The following is a 24,321-nucleotide window of genomic DNA, read 5'->3' as shown; positions in this document are numbered from 1 at the left end:
ATTAGAGTATGTTTCTCAATAACGATGATGGAAACCAAAAGATAGCTGAATAATATGTACAAAGTGTGAAAGGAAATGACTACCAACTAAAACTGTGTACCTATACAAACTATCTTTCAAGGTCAAAGGCATAATAAAGACATTTAAATAAATATAAGCATTTTCTACCAACATACGTATAGTAAAAGAATGTCTAAATGATGTACTTTAGAGAGAAGAAAAATGATCCCAGGAAGAAAGTTTAAGAAACAAAAAGAAATACTGAGCAAGAAAACTGGTAAATTTATGTAAATCTCAATAAGCACTGAATATATAAAATAACAACAGTAACAGAAATATCTAATTTATAGATTTTTTTTTTAAAGGAAAGAATTAAAATACTGGACAAAAATAGCACATAAGTTTAAAGGGGGTGATGAGGGGGAAGGAAACCTTGTGTTGTTCAGAAGGAGATTAAAATATGAGTTTGTTCTAACTCACCAGTACAGTTAGAAAAATCGAGTATGAAAACAAATCAAAAAAGCTCTATCGGTATTTCTAATGGCAAAAAGAAAAGAGAAGAAAAAGAAGCATTAAGGCATAGAAATGCTGAGCATGAAATGCAGAAACAAGTTCAAATACATCAGTAATCATAATATGTGTAAACAATTTACCAGTATAGACAATAAAAAAACATACTGCATGCTATCTGCAACAGACAAACCAATAGCAAAATGACATGGAAAGGTTGAAATAAAGTAACAGTTGGCTTTAGAAAAACTGACAAGACAAACTTCTGCTGATATTGATCATGAAAAAAAGTATAAACATCCACTATCAGAAATACAAAGAAGGATATAAGAACAGATTCAGCAAAGGTTTTTTAAAAGAGAAAACAAATAATACAATTTTTTCTCAATAAACATACAAAATGGACAAACTCCTATAAATATATGCCTTACCAAAACTAACTCAAAATAAAACAAGAAGCTTAGATTAAGCCCACAATCATTTTAAAAAACTGAATCATACATCATGTTTGAGTTGGGTTTATCCCCAAAATTCAAGAGTGGTTATACAACAGAAAATTCATAAAAAATACACTTCAAATAAATTAATAGAGGAAAAATATCATAATCTCTAATGATACAAAAAGGAAACACATCAAATAAGTAACAACTTATTAAAAGAAAAGCAAAGAAACAAGGAAACAGATTAGAAAAAGGAAAGGGGATAGAAAGCTAAAAATGTTAGAGGTCTTCAAGATTGAAACAAACGTTGCAAACTCAAATTTTACTTACTGGGCTAGTAAGGTAATATGATGTATTTCATCAAATCTGAAAAACAACTGCAAGAGATACCATTATCTTAGGTATCAGTAAGAATATTGTTTAAAAACCACTGTCAATTAAAATATAACACACCGTCAAAAATAACAATTTCAGAGTTTTTAAAAAGTAAAAAGATGTGAGCCTTAGAAATGAAGAAATATAGCAAATGTATGAAACAGCAAAATATAAAATGAGAAAGGATTGGTGGGGAACCATGCTGGTCAATTTTTCTTTAAATATCCAAAGATGACCAAATAAAACATCTACGGGAAGTAGGTTCACAGACCTTCAATTTGCAATCCTGATTTACACAGAATATAGGAATTTAATTCAGAGATAAGGGGATGTAATTTTAGATTACTATAAGACTTCTAAGTGAAACAACTCCATGTACAAAATAACATGCTGCTTAGGGAAAATGTGCTGTTAAAGTCCAGAAAGCGGAAGAACTCTGAAGATCTAAGGCTCCTTGCCTGCAAAGATGCTGAAGTTATCCATGATAACAGTAAGAATTTGAAAATTTAGTGCTCTCTGGGATGATGATCAGAAGGCTAACAGGTAAAGAAAGGGGAAAACGACACTCAGGAATGGGAAATGCCAAAGATGAATGAATATAGAAAAAATAAACCAAAACATAAAAAAAAAAAGCAAAAGTCTGGTGTGGCTAAACATAGAATAGGAATATATGAAGCAGAGAAAAAAAAGAAGAGGGACACAGATAAAATAAATCTTCCATTTTCAAAGCTATCTAATTTACTGATTGATGAAAATTTTTAGTGGTACTAAGAACTAAAGACTAATAAGTACAGATTGTAATTTTTCTTTACTTTTATCCAACTTCCCACAGAAAAGAATAACAAAATTTAGAAGGAAATCATTAAGTTACAATTTTATCCATATGTCATCATCTTTTAAAAAATGAAATAACTTTCAAGAAGAAACAATGTTTGGAATTTAGGGCTGGTTCTTGAAGACTTTGTTTTTAAGGACTTAAAATCTAAACTGAATTATATTTTGTCCGATGATCATAATTTATTAGCATAGTCATAATTTTCAAAATAAAAAAATTCTATAAAATTTTTGTCAACAATAATGCTTCCCAGTATGCATTATGTTGTCATATGTTCTCCAAAATAAGTACCTCTGAACAATGGCACTTTAAGTACTCTCATTTTTGAACATCAAAGGCAGTAAAAGGGGGACAGAAACATTGCACGGTTTACTCCTGAGGGCAATAATTTTAACAGCACAACAAATATTCTCAATTCAGAACCTGGGAAACTGGGCTCTCTACACAATGAAAACTGATTACTGTGTCTGCCTTTTGGGAAAATATTTACTTAATGTGGAAAAGATGGCACTAAGAGAGTCGATAATAAAAATTTGTTTATGGTAGCTAGTCAGTTGACCTTTCAAGGTTAAAATAAAACCATCTCCCATAAAGTTAATGGGGAATTAGGGAGATTATAACAGCACCTTCTACCATCAACAAGGAACTTCACCCACAAACATCTCTCACTGGAGATGCTCCGAGTAGCAGCAGGATCAGGATGAGAGCCAGTTTTTACCATAATGAAGACCCAAACCTCAACTGCTCTTCATGCGAAACAATGTCAATTCATACAAAGAATGGAGACTCCTCCAATTTAAAGGAAAGATGCTCACACATAATCTCTCAGATGTCCAAAAGGACCTAGGGATGCTGCAGTGTGTGACTGTGCAGGATGAAACCACTACAGCTTTTTTTCTAATAAGTAGGAAGCCAGCTTGAGAATGAGGCCAACACACAGAACAAAGAAGCTGAGCAAAAGACACTGGATTACCCAGCTCTGAAATCCATTCAACCTCTGGATTCCATATTTGTGAGTCAATACACTTCTTTAATATATAAACCACGTGCAGTTGCGTTTTCCGTTACGTTTTCCGTTACTTTCAGTTCAGAGTATCCTAACTTACACACCTAGCTCAGTCATTTCCAAGTTGTCTGTCCCTGAGGAAGTTACTGAGATTCACATATCTGAAAAAATAACCAATCAGAAAATCCCCCAACTCCATTGCTATCACTGCCCCCACCCCGATTAGATCTCCTTCCTTTTTTGACCACAACACTCTCATAATTGGTCTTCCTGCTGCAGTCCTTGCCTCTATAGTCTACTCTCAATCTGAACAGTAGTATACGGAAAGGGAGGAATTGAGCATTTTTCAAAATTTGACCATGGTCATATTTCTAGAATGTGGCAGCACTATAATCTGAACCAATCTTCTGTTCCTTCTTTAAAATTATTTGCACTTAAAAATACAGACAATACCTACTCGTCATCAATGTCATGATAACTGAATGAGATAATCTACATCCTAGCAATGTAGGACACAAAACAGGCACACAATAAATGCATTATCTACTATACTGCCACCTCCCAGGAAATCCGGCAAAGAAAGTTGGGAGGATCAAAGTAGGTTGTACCTTGGCTGATTTTCTGGAAAACTGTAAGGATGAAGTCTAACTCAGTCACCAAAAAGCGGTTAGTGAGACCCAAACACTCATTTTGACTTTCATCTTCTAATATGAGGTTACCGAGTAAATAACCTGTACCACTGGGTACACTTTGGCTTTTGTATGTTTCTGTACAGAAATATAAAGTACTTTTAAAGTTTTACATTATAAATTACCTGTTTAAGACAAATAATCTAAACTGCTGCTTTTCAAGTATTACTTCTATTTCAGAATGTTCTAATGCAGTCTTCTGGAGAATAAATTTTGAAGTGAACTAAAGAAATAAAGAAAGAGAAAAAGGGAGGAAGAGAAGGAGGGAGAGAAAGAGAGACAAAAGAGAAAGAGAGGGAGGAAGGAGGGAGGGAGGAAGGAAAAGAGGCTATATGAAAACATCTTCCAGTGCTATGTAATCTTGCAGTTTGGAACTCCTGCTAGATAGAAACAAAGACTAAGAGGAAGGGCATCAGTAAACAAGGTAGCAGATACTGGAGACTGAGACTCCGTTACTAGGGAGAAAACAATTTAACACAATACAGGCATAATAATTGAAAATATTCCCCATTCAGCAAACAAATATTCCCCATTCTGAATCCTGGCATCTAAAGAGAAATAAAGATATAAATAGGCAATGCATTAAATGTACTTACAAAGCCAGCCATTTTTTAACAGCTACTTGAACATACATCACTATTTAAAAGAAATCTTCTGAGCACTTTATCAATACTTCTCAAAATACCCCCAAGAAAACAAACAACAAATCTCACCAAATCAACTACTAAAAGGAGAAATTAAAATAAGGAAATGGCTTATAAAACCTGGTCATACTAGATGACAACTGCTGAAAATTCAGTGGATGCTCCCCAGTGGGCTCTGAATGTTTACAATGCTATTAATAAGCAGCACAAATAATGATAATATCTACAAATATCAAAATTTGTTTAAATTTTACCAATCCTATATATTTTCTTTCTAGGCACTTTAAAGAAACCAAAACAATGTTAATTTATTATATGTTAATTTATAATTAAAAAGACCCTAGGTGCCCTATACAAAAAAAGTGCTTTATAAATGTCAAACAAACAAAATAAAAACAAAAATAGCTACATTTCATGAGACCTTCACAGGTGGACTGATTGTTTTATACTGAAAGTTCCACTATGTCAATCCTTAAAAATAATCAATAATAGACTAAATGGAGCTTGCTTATTCTTTAATAGTAAGACTAAGATAAGATGATCTACTTTATAGAATGGGAAAAAATTATCAAATTTAAAAGAACTGTGGTGTGTCTTCTTTTAGTGATAAGGGCATTCATTAAAACTCAGTTTAAGGTTGTCTATCAGTCTCTATTTTCTCTTCATTGTTACACCTTACTTACCTCTTCATGTGCCAAATTACCCAAGACTTAAGGAAGAGAAGGCTTCCAAAACAGGTGTCAGATATATGGCTACTATATATGTGGTCTTTCATGGCTATACTGTGTGTACGTATGCAAAGTAATAATTTAGAAAAGTTCTTAAAACTGTGTAAAGTTAAACATATATTACACATATATGCCACTCAATTAAGAGGGAAGAGGTAGAAAGACAGGCATGGTGGTCAGGAACAGAATACGTTTACTGTAAACAATCTGTCAGCAGTAATGTCTGATGTCCAATATCAGACTTGCATTCTAATTTAATTGTATAATTTAATTGTTCTATTCATGTAATACAATGTAAGTAAGCCCAAAGAGCATTTTTTTCTATCAAAGTAGAAAGGTCTTAGACAATTTCCCTAATTGTAACTATACATGATGTAATAAAGAAGAATTTAGCAGCATTCTACCCTGCTTCAAATGAATTAAATAAAATTGAAGCAATCTGTTCAGTACATTTTCAAAAGATACTCAGAAGAAGATCAGTAAAAAAGCTCTCTATTACTCACCTGTAACCCTCTCCTTCGTAGAATACTGGAATCATCCATAATAGGTATCAAACAAAAAAAGCCACTCCCAGACAGTCAACTACTACTAGTGCCTACTTGCTTAGTGCTGAATAAAGAGGCAAACAACCAATCCCATTCTGCATTCTGTGCCCACTAACTACCACTCCACTAAACCAGTTCTCTCAGTCCAGTGTGAGTAGACAATCACTGCCTCACATCAGAGCCACGTCTTTCTTCACAGCAGTACATACAGATCTCATCTGAAACACCACCAAAATAGGGGAAAATATTTCATATTTGTTTTTCTTTCCCATACGTATCCCTTTGGTTGAAAATATCTGAAGTGCAAAGAAAATAACAAAAGTCCCAGAAAAAAATTCCAATATTTGATATCCTGACTTCACTGCTTATTAAAAAGGTTTGGCAAACAAAACAAGAGTCTCCACCTACAGCTACTAAGCTTATAAAATCCAAGTCACGTTTTCCTTTCCAAAAACAAAACCACTCCACATTTTTTTAAAAAGATAACAATTCTTCAGAAACACAAAGAAAAACACATTATTCTGATGCCTGTACGTTAGGCTTAGGCTCATATAAAACCAGTTATTGTTTTGACTAAGTCGGCGAAATTCCTTTCATCCTTTGTATAGACAAAGCAAATGTCAGATTCTTAGGATACTGTCACAGGCTCTTTTGTTTCTTTATCTCTAGATACGCTTTTCTTCATTTCTTGGACAGTCGCGAAAGCCTCTTTCTTCAAGAGCTTAAATCATTGCTAAGGTCGGTTCTCCTGCTCTTTTATGTCCTGGAGGGGGCTAGTACGTATGTGGTGAGTTCTGAGCATGGACGAATTCATTCATCTATTCATTGCTGACAGTACTGTCACAAGAAAAGCTCCCCATTCCATCAGACTTCTAAAAGGGCATAGCATGAAAAAGTCTAGTTTCACCCAGGCTTTAATAATCTCAGAATCATTTCTTTAGTCTCTGGCTGCTATTTTCAAAGCAGGACTGTAGTCAAGTTTAATGAATTTCTAGTCTCTTCATTTATAATTTAAAAAATATATACATATATTTGTATTTATATTTTTTAGAGCTCAAGAGTGAAGTTAGCTCTTATGATTTTGTTACTTAAATGATCCATAAACAATGTTTTAAACTTATCAATTTTATAGTAATCACCAGAATCCTAGTAAACATAGGAAGAAAGTAAGGCAAGTTGGTGATTTATCTAATGAGCCACAAAAAAATTGTTAGCAAAGGCAACACTATATTTTTAAGAAGGTTAAATATATTGTCTACCAGTTCATGATCATTGTTCTTCAATCTACAGGACATAATGAATAAATTATTCACTCTCCAAAAGGATTTCAGGAGATAGTAATCCAAATTTCCTAATTTGACAAATAAAGGTGTGCATAAAGTACCCTGAATCAGGCTGTTATACTCTCTAAAAAGTAAATATAGCAATAACTATAGGATGGATTCAGTCTACACTCAGCAAGGAGGAAAAGCTGCCCTTCCTATAATTATGGCAGCTGCACCAACAGTCTAGGGCTTGAAGGAAGGTCTATTTACAAAATCTTTTCTGGTCTTCTTACAGCTGACTTAGTCACAAGAGCTAGCCACATTGCCGAAAATAGCACAGAAAGAAGGATCCATCTCCCTTTCATTCGGCAAAAAAAAACTTCTAATCCTTAGCACAACCAGTGTGGTCTTTCATTGTTAGAACTAATAAATCCAAATCTCCATGGACTTCTTCCATCTGCTGCTTTAAACAACTAACAGCTGGATTATGTCTATGGGGGAAACAACCACAAGACCTGAACAGACAGTTGATTTGCATAGGGTGTGCTATCCACTATATGAGCGTCTGCTGTAAACAATCTGTCAGGTCTTTAAAGCTATAAAAGCTCTCGATCAAAATAGATTTTATTAACTAAAACACATATAGAGAGATAGATATGGTGCATTCTGATAAGATGTTCAGACCAGAGATTCATAATTCAGACTCTTCATTATTTACTAAATCAGGAACCATTTATTATGCCAAGCACTAAGATGGGCATAGGGGAAAGAGTACCAAAATTAACATTACCCATAAACTAATAATCCTATTCTAGAAGAGCTCAAATCCAATGGGGAAGCCAAATAGAAACTAGTAATTATGATACAATGTGAAAAGTATAACAAAGTGCTAAAGGAGCGTCAAAGATGGCTCAATTCATTACATGGGAAAATCTACCAAAAAAAGGCTTCCAACAGAAGTGCCATCTGGTCACTGAAAATAATATTATATGATTATCAGCCCTTGACCAAGACAGTCTTCCCCTCCTAAAGTGTGCACAGCTCAAAAATCTTCAACTAGTCCTCACTATCTAAAAAATTAGGTAAAAAACAGAAGACAAAAAAAATTCCTCTTCTTGGCATTCAAGGCACACCATAACACAAACAACAGATTTCATCTCCACTACCAACTTAATGTAATCTTAGCCTTCCAATGAGAAAGAACGACACCCTGTTTCCTGAACACATCCCAACCTTCTCCATCTCATTTTTTTTTGTGGTTAAAGAGGAATATAATCATCTATTTTATAAGATTGTTGAAAGGAATAATTTAAACAATGTATATCAATGCTTCTTAACCTTTTTCAGTATCTCTAATGACAGAGTAGAATGCTCCCTGTCCAAAATTTTCTGCCACAACTTGGTTTCTTTAAAGCATGGTGTTTTGTTCTTAAAATACATAAAGATTAACCAGATAGATTAATAAAAAAAAGGCAAAAGATTTATGATATTGACTAAAGAGTTAAAGAGTTAATGGACCATGGAATCTAAGCTAAAAAAGGAGGAAAGATTAAAGGACATGAAGAAATTAGAAGGCTCTAACAGAGGTGCTGATAAGCCTAAGAACTGGTATACTTTAAGAATAGTTAAATGAGAGAGCCGAAAATCTATCAAGTTGCAGTGAGGAAGTTACCCAGCATTCTAATTTTAGTAGGGGAACATTTCAGACATATGACAAAGCACGAAGAATGCTCCTAAAAGAAGTGCTTAAGTTGACCAGAAATGATGATGATGAGGTCAAGTAACTGTGATGCCAGGATAGTGGGAGGATCCACAGCAGTTGCTGAAGACAAAGATAATAAAGACCATGGCAGGAGTTGGGAAGAGTAGGAAGACTTAATGCCTGATAACAGTACCTAACACAAAAGGGGAGGAGTAGTTAGGAGGTTAGTAAGTACAGCAGCCAGGAAGGAAATGGTTTAAACATATGAACTGATAAGAAAAATTACTTAATGGCTCATATTGAATCTTACTTCAAATGAATTTGACTTATAAATGATGCGGTAATTTAACTGAAATCCTTATTTTATAATTGGATAAACCAGGACCTCAGAAGGGGACGTAACCTACTCAGAAATTGTACAGTAAGAACTTGAACCCATGTTTCTGCTAGAAACAGAACAGATGGAACAGGTTTTTCTGTCCTAGAAAGGACGAGTAGAACATTTTCATCAACTTCTCTAGTATACATTAATTTGGTACTATTAAGACTATTTGGCAACGACTAGGTAAAAACTAGAAAATCGACATAAATAAACAAAATTAAATACTAAATTCTCAAAATAGGTTGCATTTATGTATATTCTCAAAATAAAATAAAATAGTCCTTTTATTTTTCAGAAAATGAATAAAATAACTATATATGACTATGTGAAAAGCTGTAAGGAGCTGTACATGGTAAATAAGCCAAGGTAAGCACAATGAGAAATTAACTTTTGTTACAAACCTAAGTCCTGAAGGCAGATCTCAGAGGGGACATTTTCCCAGGCCTATCACAGTCACTGCATAAGACATTGCACACAGCACAAAGCACAGAACCTGGAACCCCTACAGTTCATGGGAGGTTCTTGACAAAGGATTATTTTTTTATTTCTTGCTTAAATGGAAACTCCACCAATCAAGTAAAACTCCTCTGAAATGAGAAAGCTTTTTTATAAAGAAAAACTATGCTCCTTAGGGAAAAAGACAATGATTTCCTCAATATACTCTATTTTACAATTTGCATACATTTATGGTTAAGATTCCTCACTCAAACATCATAGGAAATCAGTTTTTCAAAAGTAATCCCCCTTTCATTTATTTATTCTACAAGTATCCTCTATGTACCATGTGCTATATTGGGTTCTAAAGATACAAATAACTGTTAATAAAATAGATAAAAATCAAAAATAAAATATTCCCTGACTTCTTAGAACTTACATTCAAGTTGGTATAGGCAGACATTAAAGAAAAAAAAAAGAATACATAAAAGATATAGTATGTTAAAAAATGACAAATGAAGAAAAACAAACCAGGTAAGGAGAAAGAAACTTGGTAGATTTTTTTTAGTTTATTTATTTAAATTAGTTTCAAATTTACAGTACATTGGTTTGACATCTGTATAGTTCATAAAACGATCCTCTCAATTGCTCCCTCCCTCCCCTGGCCCTCCACCTAGCCATCATATTAATGCTAACTGCATCCCCTCTGCCATGCTCCCCATCCCATGACCAACCACCAACTACTAATTTGTACTTCTTTAGCCCTTCACCCCTTTATCCCAGCCTCCCAATCCCCCACGCCCTACTGTTCATCACCAAACTGTCGTCTGTATTTGTGAGTCTGTTTCTGATTAGTTTGTTCTTTTTGTTCCTTAGATTCCACATATAAGTGAAATCATATGATATTTCTTTCTCTGACTCAGCATAATAACTTCTAGGCCCATCTATTTCATTGTGAATGGTAGGATTTCATTTTTTTAATGGCTCGGTAATATTCCATCATATATATAAACCATAGTTTCTTTATCAAATGATCTGTTGATGGGCATTTAGGTTGCTTCCATATCTTGGCTGTTGTAAATTGTGCTGCCATGAATACTGGAGTGCATAGATCTTTATGAATTATTGTTATGAAGCATTGGTTTTCTTTGGATAAATACCCAGAAGTGCAATTGCTGGGTCAAAAGGTATATCCATTTTTAATTTTTTGAGAAACCTCCATACTGTTTTCCATAGGGGCTGTACCAATTTGCAATCCCACCAACAGTGTATTAGGGTTCCCTTTTCTCCGCATCCTTGCCAATACTTTGATCATAGCCATTCTGATAGGTGTGGAAACTTGGTAGATTTTTCATGCAAATTTGATATTTAAGATATTAAATGTATTGATTAAAAGGCTATTCTAGTATTAAAGCAAAATACATACTTTAAACAGGCACTAAATTCCCTTGTGAAAGTATTATTTAAAATAAATAACCTAAGTTTACTCTCCACATATGATGCACATCTCCTCCCCAGTCCAACTTATCACCCTACCGCCATAACTGTACAGGCACGCACAATCAAGCATACTCACATAAAGAACCAGATTTAGAAGCTAAATTCTCCCCCATTTAAATACAAAACATTGTCCCAGGACTGATTTTGCTCTGTAGCTCCTCAATATAACAGCTCATTTATTTTACAACTCTCCTAACTTAAAATCAATCTGACTTTACGGCCTTGCCACCCTGAACGTGCCTGATCTCATCTGATCTCAAGAGCTAAGCAAGGTCGGGCCTGGTTAGTACTTGGATGGGAGACCACCTAGGAAGACCAGGTGCTGTAGGTGCTTAAAAAAAAAAATTAATTAATTAATTAATTAAAATTTTAAGAAATTTAAAAAAATTAAAATCAATTTGATAATGGTATCTTTTCGAAAGACACAACATACTTTTTTAACACCCAGAAGCAGAGTAAAATAACAAAACTACATGTAATGTCCAAAGACTAAAGTATCTTATTAATGAAACATGAATTTGGAGAAGTCCAAGTAAAAGGAAAGAAGAAAATGAACAAAAATGTTAGACGTTAAAATAACATGAGCAACTGTAAAAGTCCTCATTTTGTCAATTTAACTTGAGTTATGGTATACGCTGTCAGAGAAGGTTTTCCCAAGACTTCTTACATGAGAAGCCACATATAAATTCCATTGATTCATTTAGATATTTGCTCAACAAACAATTAGAAGTTTACTATGTACCAGGTCCTGCATCCTCAGAACTGGCTCCCTCAAGCAGCTTACACTCAAGGGAGATAAATAAATATTTTATTCCATTGTGTTACATTCTCAGAATACAGACAGATTTTCCTTCCTTCAACAGGGACAAAATATAAGGCTATACTCAAGATCAATCCAAGCAAAACTTCTGAAGTCTAAGAGAAGCTAAAGATCAGAAACTGTAAGGAATAAAGTGAGTGAAACTAACATTACTTGACCCAAATTGGGTTCATAAAGTCATCACTATCAGAATAAAAATTCAGTGTTTAAAATAACTAAGTCCTAGCCAGATCAACAAGGTAAGAAAAGGATATAAAAGGCATACAGAACATAAAACTGTCCTATTTGAAGATATTATGAATGCCATGTAGAAAATTTCAAACTACAAACAACTCCTAAATAAGTGATTTTTACAAGCTCCAAGAATCAATGCACAAAAATCAACAGTATTCTTATATACTAGAAACAAACATCAGAAACTAAAATATAAAATACAATACCATTTATAATCACCAAAACAAAATTTTTTCCATTTGACCTCTCTTAATCTTCAGCCCCACTTGAAAGGAATTACCAAAGCTGAGGGACTAAGACTGCTGCTACAAGGAGCATGAAAATCAAGGAAATTAAATACTTAGGTATATAAATCTAACAGCACATATACAAAATATGTATACTGAAAATTACAAAATGCTGATTAAAGAAAACAAAAAAGATCTAAATAAATGAAGTGGCATACTGTATTAATGGGTTAGAAACTAGAATAGTAAAAATGCCAGTTCTCCCAAAACTTATCTATAGGTTTAATGCAACTCCTATCAAAATCTCAGCAAAACTTTTTGCAGCTATAAATAAACTTACTCTAAGGGTAGTCCTATAGGTCAATGGAACGCAATCAAGAACCCAGTAATAGACCCATACAAATATGTCCAATTTATTTTTGACAAAAGCGTAAAAGTAATTCAATGGATGAAAAAGAGACCTTTCAATAAACTGTGCTGTACATCCATAAGTAAGATAGATAAGTCAATCAATCAAGAAATCAATCTCAATCTACAATTCACACCATATGCAAAAATTAATTCAAAATGAATCTTGGATTTAAATGTAAAATTAAAAACTATAAAATATTTATAAGAAAATACAGGAGAAAATCTTCAGGACCTAGGGATGGGGGTAGAATTCTTATACATGACCCAATAGCACAATCCATAAAAGAAAGAAATTGGTAAGTTGAACTTCACCAAAATTAAAGACTTGGCCCTGCAAAAGACTATTAAAAAGGATGAAAAAAAACAAGGTAGGTAGTGGGAGAAGATATTTTAAAACCACATATTCAACAATGAATTTATATCTAGAATATATAAAGAATCTTTAAAATTTAATAGTTAAAAAAACAATCTATCAACAAACAGGTCAGTGAATAAACAAATAGTGGTATAGTTATCCAATGGAATACAACTCAGCAAAAAAGGGGAAAGGAACTATTGGAATATGCAGCAATTTCCATGGGTCTCAAAAGCATTAGGCTTAATGAAAAAAGCTCGTCTCAAAAGGTTACAGAGTATATGGTTCTATTTATATAATATTCATGTAGAGAAGAACAGATTAGTGTTTGCAAGGGGATAAGGACAGGAGTGGGACTACAACTATGCAGCACAAGGGAGTTCCTTTGTAATGATGAAACAGTTCTGTATGTTGATTGTGGTAGCAGTCATTACACAAACTTATTCATGGAATCAAACTGTATAGAACTGCACACATACACACATACACAATACATATAAAAACCAAATAAGGACTGTAACTTAGGCAATTATATTGTACTAATGTCAATTTCCTTGTTTTGATATTATAGTACAGTTATATGTCACCATAGGGGGAAGCTGTTCATGGGATTCTAAGTACTATTTTTGCAACTTCCTATGAGTTTATAATTATTTCAAAATAAAAAGTTAAATAAGCAAGACTAAACTTGCTTAATTTCTACATTTTCATTTTACTGTTTCCTATATATGCACTCTATTTTGTTCCCAAGATGCCCATACATCTGAAAAACTTCCTTTCTGTTTGGGGTTTTGTACCTCTTTTGAAAAACAGTCCATTAATTGTGTTTGCCAGGAATAATCTCAGTCCCTCAGCTCAGGTAATTCATTTCGAGTGGGGCTAAAAATTAAGAGAGATCAATGGGGGGAAAAAAGTAAGTGAAACTGCAAAAATTACTGTCATTTCTTTAAATCTAGGCAAAAGTTGCAATGGATGGAAAATCAATTAACAGCACTTTATGTATTTTGTTTATTACAATGTAAATTTTATACCATCAAAACAGAAAAATTCCCAACAACTTTGAAAACAAGAATATTCTATATTCCTTTGTAATCTGCTTTTAGAATAAGTTTTGTTTTTCCCGTTTTTTTAAAGGATAAAACTAAGTTTATTAAAGACACACATACTCGCATTCCAACAGACAGGCCACAAGAGTCCTTTCAACCCAAACAGTGATATAAATAATTCAAAACTTTTAGAAACTAGAAATTCTATCATTAAATTCAAATTCCTAATATATCTCCCATGTCTTTAAAGGACTAGATGACTTAAAATTAAAATGATTTTCATTGTAATAACTGCCCAAAGTGATTACGTTAGTGCAAAAAGAAAGCTAGGAAATCAATGACTTGAAAAATGAAAACATAAGAGAGAGTAGTACATTTACCTCCAGTTCCTCTTGATATTCCAAAACCCTTTTTAACAATTCATAGAGCAAGTAGACAGAAAATCAGTAACGATAAAAAAAAACCTGAACAACACTATCAACTGACCTGACCTAAATGACATTTGTAGAGCACGCACAGTACAGCAGAATACACATTTTTTTCAAGTGCACATCAAATATTTACCAAAATAGAGCATACTCAGTGCCATAAAACAAGAATCAATATATTTTAAAAGATTCTATGGTGACTGACTACCATAAAATAAACTAGAAATAACAAAAGTTATATGAAAAATCTCCTAATATTTGAAAACTAAATAATATACTTATAAATAACTCATCAAAGAAATCAAAAGGAAAATAAGAAAGTAGTTTAAACTGAATGAAAATAAAAACACACATGTCAAAACGTGTAGAAAGTAACTAAGTAGCACATACAGAGATATGTTCAACACTAGTTGCCTGTTTTAGAAAAAAGGACTCAATTCAGTGACTTCAGCTTCCACCTTAAGAAACTAGAAAGAGTAAATAAAATGCAGTTTAAGCGGAGAAAAAGAATTAGTAAAGATGAGAGCAGAAATCAGTGAAATATAAAACACACATATAGACATACAAACATAATAAACGAAATAAGAGAAATCAAACCAGAAGCTAGATCTTGAGAAAATTGATAAACTACTGTTCAGACTGATTAGGGGAAAAAAAGAATAAAAAATTACCAAGATCAGGATGAACAATTCTATGCCAAGAAGTTCCATAATTTATATAAAATAGATAAATTCCTTGAAAGGCATAACCTACCAAAAATTCCTCAAGAAACATAGAAAGTCTAAATATCCATATATGTCTTAGATTGAATTTGTAGTTTGAAAACTTTTCTACAAATAAAACTACAGGGTCACCAATAAATTCTACCAAGCAAGTCAACTCCAATAATATATTAAAAAGATAATACAGTATGACCATGTGGGGTTTATGCCAGGTATGCAAAGTTGGCTTAACATTTAAAAATTAACCAATGAAAAAAATCAATACAATTTGCCATGTGGCAGGCTGACTCTGCCTGGCCATTTCCTGCTCAAACAAGTTCATTCCTGACTGTCCCCCTGCCCCCCTTCCAAGGACTCTCCGGCTGACATCAGTTTCCTCATAGCCTGCCAACCAATCAGTGTTCTTTCTTATATCTGTAGCTATGTAGAAATGACAAGACTTTATAAAACTGCCCATTATGTTACAATTGGGGCTCAACCTCTGGATAAGAATCCGCTGAGCCGGTGCTGGCATCAATAAACATTGCTTCCCGCTTATAGCCTCAGTGTCCTGTCTTTCTGTTCGAGAATCCTGCAACAGCTATATTATCAGACTAAAAAAAGAAAAACTTTTAATATCTCAATACATGCATTAAAAGCATTTGACAAAATATATTATCCATTCCTGTTAAAACTCTCAGTATACCAGGAAAAGAAGGAAACTTCTTCAACTTGATAAAGGGTGTCTACAACAATTCTAGAGTTCACATCACACTTAACTATGAAAGATTGAATGCTTTCCCCCTACGATAAGGAACTAAGCAATAATGCCTGCTCTCATCATTTCTGTTCAGAACTGCACTGGTGCTTCTAGCCATTGCAATAAAGCAAAGCAAAGAATGAATAAACAGCATTTGTATCTAAAGGACGCAATGGAAAGGAAAAAATATATATCGTAGAACCTACCTCATAGGACTAATGTGAGGAATAAATTAAATAATAATTATGAAGCATTTAACACATCAAAAAAAAGGAAAAAATACAACTGTCTTTATTCACAGATGACGTGATGATTTACATAAAAGAATCTAATATAATCAAATAAGTTATTAGAACAAGTAAGTTTAGCAAGGTTGCAGGATACATGATAAACATTGAGAAATCAGTTGTACTTCTTATACACTAGCAACAAGCAATCAGAAATTGAAAATTGTAAATTACCTTCAAACATTATTTAATCTAATAAGTATTATGTGAGCAATCAAAACAGTTCAAATAGCTATATTGCTGGATAAAATTTTAATTAAGTTAATTAATTAAACTACCTATTAAAATAGTCATCTTACAAAATGGTTCTAGGTCTTTACAATCTCAAGCTTAACTAAAAGAAATGTCACAGTTAATGTGACAAAATAGTTATAATAAGGAAGATTCAGAGATAGCTTATAGTAGACATTACAAAGAACAAAGTCTCCCATTGCTTCTGATCTGTTCCTCCACCAAGCAAGCAGTCAGGATATTTTTTTCCCCCTCTTTAATTCCCGCCCCACCTTCTACCCCTGACCTACGGATGTCCTTCCCTTTTAAGAACTGGATCTCTGAAGGCGGGGCGTCTCCTCCCACATGCTCGCGGCACGCACCGGGGGCCTGGCACCTCCGGGGCGCCTGGCACCTCCGGGAGGCCTGGCACCTCCAGCGCACTCGGAGGCCCCAGGTATGGTCCGTGGCTCCACCTGGGGCGCAAACTCTGTGTATAAAGCAGACGTGCTAACCACTACACTATGGAGCCACCCCCCCCGAGCAGTCAGGATATTAGTGAACTAGGCAAAAAACAGAAATCCTCAAGAATGCCATGAGAATTGTGATAGAATATTTTAATAAAATATTTTTAATACATAAAATCCAAAATTTCAAAATTTCCCCCAGTTCAGAGCTATACCCTATACTAGTTGCCAAGTGTAAAGATGCAAATAAAACAAATGAGTTTTATTTTCAAATACAAGTAAATAAATAAATGTATAATTAGAAATATTGTTAAGTGCTATGAAGAAAACAGAATACGTGATGGGAGAGAAATAATGATGTCTGAGATAAAATCTGAAAGTTAGTCATGAAAAGATAGGCAAAAAACATATCAGATGTAGGGAAAATAAACTGCAAAGGCTTTGTAGTGGCAACAAGCTTTCAACGTTCTCAACAGAAAGACCAAGACTGATTGAATACGGTAAAAGGGGGCTTGTTGTATGAGATGAGTTCAGAGAAGCAGGCAAAGACCAGATCATTATAGTACTTGGTAGGCTGCAATAAGGAGTTTAGAGTTTGTGTAGTGAGAAGCCACTGGGTAATTTTAAGCAAGAGAATGACATGGCCTAATATATTATTTTAATGTATTACTTTCTAAAAAATTTTTTTTTAATATTTTAATGTACTGACTACTTTGTGGGGAATGATTTTAAACAGGTCAACAGAATGTGGAGAAATCAAATAAGAAGCCACTGGAACTGTTCAGACTAGAGAAATAGGGGCTTGAACTAGGGTTCTAGCAGTAAAGCTTGGTGGGGGGAAAGTATATAGATTCAGAGTATATTCTATACAGGCCAACTAGACTAGCTCTTGGACTGAATATGAGGTGAAAAACAAAAGAACCAGGGATAGCATCTTTTACCAAGATTGTGGCTCCATTTACAAGATGAAGAATACTAGGGAAGAAATGTCTATAATTTTAGACATGTTAAGATTCTATTCTCTTAACTAATTTGCTTCTAAAGAGTTAAAAACAGTTTCTTTATTCCATACTCACTAGTAGCAACCTTCAAATGGTAGACCTCAAATACCTTTTCTTCTTCAGAAGAGTACTACTTTCTACTCTTCCATATGTAAAACCACAGTCTAGAGAGCTGACTGAACGAAGTCAGTGTTAGATGCATCTGACTGAGGAAGGGTGATCCTCCCTCAAGCTTTGTGTGCCTCACAAGCATCATAGTGAAAACATGAAGAAACTCTCTAGCAGCATAGCTCTTATGATATAAACTGTATAGTCTTTTCTATTAAAGTGAAATCATCTTCTTCTCTGCTTTCAATGGTTCAAGCCCACTAAAGAGCATGCATAACTATAATTTTACACAACATTTAGAACCCATTTGTACTTACTCTATCATTTTAATTTTTTATCCAGTAAAATGTGGTTTTGTTGGGGGAAGGGGTACGAATTCCTACCTATTTACTCTTTTTCATGATGTCCTGACAATACATTCATTTGGTAACTTCTGAATGCTGCCTCTAAAGGCTGAAAATGTCTTCATTAAGAGAGAAGGAGGCTGCCTATACAGAGGTAAATCAATTAGAAAATTCCAATAAATAGCAAAGCCCATATTACCAAAATCACAGAGCCCTGCCCAGCTGATGCCAAGGAATGTTCTGAAAATCTATTGAAATAACAGAAGAGGGAAAAAGTATACTTTATATAGGCACGTGTGATGGAACAGAGAAAACACTGGAATCAGAAACAAAAGAATCCCAGTCTATTACTTGTTAGCAGTACCATCTGGAGCAAAATTCATACTGTCATTGAGTAAAAACTCAAACTGCTCGCCACACAACAGCCAATAAGTCAAGTAACAAGGAGTTGGGACAAGGAAAGCGACTTTATTTGGAAAGCCAGCAAGCTGAGAAGATGGAAGACTAGTGTCCTAGAGAACCAACCTGAAAAAGTACAGAATTCAGTCTTCTTTTATGGCAGGGGAAGGGGGAAACAGGAGAGATTTGAGTTCAGGAGGTGATTGATGACCGCAGACATCTGGACATCAGCAAGGGTCCAAAGGGGATGGTGAAACTTCTTTGCTTTTGGTCAACAACTCCAGTTGCAGTGATCTCAGTTATGAAGTTCCTATAAATCTTTTGATAAACACTCATTATTTTTGTACATAATTTCCTTATCTCTGGGAGGTAGTTTCAAGAAGGGAGGTTGTTTCAGTAATTCCTAGGATACAGGTTAGAGTCCCTTAATGATTAGCGTATCTATGTGCAAGACTAAGCAAAAGTTGCTGATCGACATGTTATGGTAACTGGGTAGGCTCGAACAAAATAGAGTCAGAAAGACTATTATTTTATTCTATTACAATCACACAAAATAAGACAACAGACAAATATCCAAATATATCAGTAATTACAATAAAAGTAAACAGACTAAGTACTTTAGATAAGACAAAGATTGTTAAGCTATATGACAGGATAGATAAATGAATGGTCTGGGAAATAAAGATTTTTTAAAATAATACAGTGTAGCAAAAATTATAAGAGTTTTACTTTCTAATAATGTAGAAAAACTGCTTGAAAACAGACATATTCAGATATGGCTGATGGAAGGTAAACTTAAAAATAATAATACTTATTAAAATAAAATATGCATATAACCTTTGGTTCAGGAATCTCATTTTAGAGTATATCTTAGAGAGAGAGGAAAAATCAATATGTATGGATATGTGAATATAGATATCTATTGTAGCATGTTTGTATACCCACTGAGAGAGGAAAAGGTGAAACCTTTTGGTATAGTAACTTTTAGAATCCCTTAAAGCTTTGAGTTTCACATATCTCAGTGATTCCCAAACTTTGCTGCATATTAGAATTGACCTAGGGAGTTTTTAAAAATCCTGATCTCCAGGTCATACCCTATACCAATTAAATTTGAATGTCTGGGATTGGGAGCCAGACATCAGTGTTTTTAAAGATTCTCAGATGATTTCAATGTACAGCAAAGCCCGGGAAACAATACTACACTTGTTAAAAAAAAAAGAGTCTATTACCCTGTTTACAGTTGCTAGGTTTAGCAAATAAAAATGCAGGATGCCCCCTGCTCTAACATTCCATTTTCTTATTTGGTTTTATACTAAAACAGTTATTCAGAAAATTAGAGATTAAATGTTAAAGGAATAAGGATATCAGACACTCAAAAACAATTCATTTTGCAAATGTTTACAGAGAAACCACTACATGCCACACACTGTACTATGCTCTATAATCCAAGTGTAAAGAGAAACAAGCACTCAAAGACTAGAAGATAAGAAAAGAATGTACACAATAATATCATCACCTACTAGAGTTTACTATGTACTGAGCACTGTTCTAAAAACTTTACATATACAAATCCATTTGATAATTAAAAGAAAAACAGAGTAACTACTTTAGATATTTTTATTCCCATTTGACAAAGAAGGAAAAGAGTTATAGAGTTAAGTAATCTGCCCAAGGTAATGCACAGTGGCAACTGGTTTAAGCACTCTTAATCTTTATTCATATTCTTGGAGTCTACCACCTATATGTAATAATAATTTTTTTCTACCACCTAAATATAGTAATACTAATGGTATACCACCTATATATAGTAATAACTGTGGTACAAATAAGGTTAAGCAACTGTTCAGATGGAGGAGTCACAGAATTCTTCACAACAGAAGGAATCATTGAGCTGGATCTTAAAAGGCACACAGAAGTTGACCAGGACAATCTAAGCAAAAGGAAAAATACATGTGATTCCATATAAGACTCTAAGAAAGTCACATCAAACACTTTGATTTCCCACTTGAAAACAATTTATTAAATGAAGGTTTCAGAACAACTGCTATTTGCTACTTATTTTTCAAAAGAACTCTAACTTACATTTTACATACGCAAATTTAAAATTAAGGTATAATAAATGCTATAGTTACATGTATTTTAATGAGTCAGAGAACTGTGAAATAACAGAATTTTTGAACTATAAGAGATGGTTTCCAGGAAAATCTCAAAAGTAGGTTTATTTAAAAAATTATTAATGCTTTGATCAAAACTGTAATATGATTCAACATAAAGCAATTCATAGTCAAAATTATGTATAAATAAGCTCAACGATCATCCTCCGTACCCCAAACTGCAGGATCATTATGAACTATGTCAACAGGCTCCCTTGTCCTCTTTTGTCCAGATGAGTTCAGCCTATAGGTAGTATTAGCAGGAGGTCAGAGAAAGAAAAGAGGGTAAGGGTGAGAATGGGGGCAACTTATTCTCCTGCGTTGCTCCATGCAGGGTTATGTTAGCCTGGCTGCATCCCACTACCATACATCATGCCAATTGTCAGGTTGCCTTCTACGCACGGCCCTCACTGTCTCTCAAGTTCCAAGCATCACATCCTCCCCTCACTCCTCAACCCTAGGTAACGGCACCAGGTAACTTATTAAGCATAAGGTAATATGTGTATGTTGACATTTTTCTACACTCTGCCCATATTCCTTTATTATAATCTCCTAATTTATTGTTTCCTGCCAGGACCCTGACTAATATGTGGAATAAATGTATTTTCATCTTTATTTGCCTACTCGAAAGAAGAGAATTTCCTTTCAACTCACAGAGAAATTGTGATGTAATCAAAACAAAGTAAAACTCTCTCAATATGTAATCCTGATCAATAAATCCAGCCAGAAGATGCAACTGAAATAATCCAACCTGCCAGACTTTTCTCTCCACTTACTTACAAGTCTTGAAAAAGACTTCAGAGTCAGATTTGCCTGGTTTTTAATTCCTGCTCTAACATTCACTTACTGTCCTACAGCAAAGTATTTAACTTGGTTTTGTTCGCTCTTGTATTCCAGGCACCTAATACAGTGGTGATACATAGTAGGTGCTTCATAAATATTTATGGGATAATAGACAAATGAACAAATTTCTGCAGGCCTGACTTTCCTCACCTGTAAAATAGGATAATTATATCTACCTCACAAAACTCTAAAACAAAATCCAGTGAATATTAATTCTCTAACTCAACTCAAATATCTAATAGTCCTATTATTTATAAGAATATACCAATATCATACTTTTAATATCTCCTCAACACTGTCATGTATGCATAGCAATACATGACATTAATGGCCCAATTAAAAGACTTTCTATACAAGATTTAAAACAGGGAACAGAACAAAACCTGTAGTTATAATTTTTAACTGGTGATTTAATACCATTTTGCATATATAAAACTTTATATAAAACTTGCATAAGCATTCTATCATGTATCCTAAGCTTCAATAAATTCAACATGGTATCTTTCAAGAGTGGCAATCAGTTGACCAATTTATCTTAAAACTTTTAATTTTAAATGCCTTTTTAAAATATGAAAGCCACCTTTTCTAAGGTTGTACACCTTAAATTCTTTAAAACGTTTAACAATCCAAGATAAAATTCAGCTCCAAATTTGTTCAGGCAAAACAGTCTGTTCTTTTGCTTCTCTATTAAGGATGCTCTTGAGAAGAAGAAACTAGGCTGCTAACATTCTATTCAATCTCACAAAATTCTCTCAACTTTTATTTTTAAATCTCTTACAAAACATTACTCTCAAACATTTGAAAAGACACTAGGTGGCATTAGAAACATGTTCCTCTTATGAAAACTATACAGTAAAAGGACAGCAATTCTCAAGTTAATGAGCAGAGAATGCATTTAATCTAAACTCCTAAAATCTTACTGAGTTGAATACTTAACTATCTTATACTTTTTGCCCTTTTTGAAAGGGCAAAAAGTATAAGATAGTTAAGTATTCAACTCAGTAAGATTTTCATGCTTCCCTACATTCCTTTTTGTTCTCTGTACTTTCATGCATGATTTAATCCACAGCTTCCAAATCCCTGTCTAAAGCTCTAAAACTGATCTCCTTTACTCTAGATGTCTATCTCAAACTCTTAAAAGGATATCTAACAAATGGACAGCCACATGCAAAAGAATGAAGTTCGACCTCTCCCCTCTATTTGACACCATACACAAAATTAACTCAAAATGGATCCGTGAAGGAAATATAGAAGCTAAAACAATAAAACTCATAGTAGAAGGCATAGGTGTAAATTTTCATGACGTAAGATCTAGCAAAGGATTCTTAGATATGAGACCAAAAGCAAAAGCAACAAAAGTAAGAAATAGATAAATTTGACTTAATCAAAAATTGTATGCATCACATAAAAAAAATACTTAGGAATAATTTTAACCAAGGAAGTAAAAAACCTATACTAGAAAAATTATGACACTGAAGAAAGAAACTGAAGATGATACAAATAAACGGAAGCATATACTGTGCTCCTGGATAGGAAGAATTAACATTGTTAAAATATCCAAACTATGCAAAGCAATCTATAGATTCAATGCAATCCCTATCAAAATATCAATGGAATTTTTCAGAGAACTAGAACAAATAATTCTAAAGTTTATATGGAACCAAAAAGATCCCAAATAACCAAAGCAATCTTGAAAAAGAACAAAGTTGGAGGTATGACACTACTCGAAATCAAACTATACTGCAAGGCTACAGTAATCAAAACAGCATAGTACCGGCATAAAAACAGACACATAGGTCAATGGAACAGAACGCAGAAATAAACTCATGTCTACGTAATCAATTAATCTATGACAATGGAGGCAAGAATAAACAATAGGATAAAAACAGTCTATTTAATAAATGGTGGTAAGAAAACTTTTTGAAGAAATACATGCAAAAAAAATGAAATTAGACCACCTTCTTATACCTTATACAAGAATAAATTCAAAGTGCATTAAAGACTCAAATTAAAGACTCGATACCACAAGTCTCCGAAAAGAAAACAGGCAGTAAACTCTTTGACACTGCTCTTAGCTATACTTTTTCTGTTATATATCCTTGAACAAGGGAAACAAAAGAAAAAATAAACAAATGGAACTACATCAAACTAAAAAGGTTTCGCACAGCAAAGGAAACCATCAATACAAAACAAAAAGACAACCTACCAATTGGGAGAAGATAGTCTCCAATGATACATCAATAAGGGGTTAATATCCAAATTTAAAAAGAACTCATAGAACGAACACGCGCGCACACACACACACACACACACACACACACACACACACACACACAAAACCAATCCAATTAAAAGATTGGCAGAGGGCCTGAATAGACATTTTTCCAAAGAGGACATACAGATGGCCAACAGACATGTGAACAGATGCTCAACATCACTAACCATCAGAGAAATATAATTAAAACTACAGT

At 33.8% G+C, this 24,321-nt stretch overlaps 1 protein-coding gene and 1 pseudogene across 4 annotated transcripts in view; one reads left to right on the top strand and one right to left on the bottom strand.

Annotated features, from left to right (window-relative positions):
• The window catches only part of MAST2 (microtubule associated serine/threonine kinase 2), a 177,926-nt gene that overhangs the window by 115,087 nt on the left and 38,518 nt on the right, over positions 1-24,321 (bottom strand). The gene's annotated exons all lie outside the window — the stretch shown is intronic.
• Positions 11,269-11,387, top strand: LOC111744459 (annotated as a pseudogene).

Source organism: Pteropus vampyrus, unplaced genomic scaffold (assembly GCF_000151845.1).
Source record: "Pteropus vampyrus isolate Shadow unplaced genomic scaffold, Pvam_2.0 Scaffold135, whole genome shotgun sequence".
Lineage (NCBI taxonomy): Eukaryota > Metazoa > Chordata > Mammalia > Chiroptera > Pteropodidae > Pteropus > Pteropus vampyrus.
This window is presented reverse-complemented; position numbering and strand designations above follow the sequence as displayed.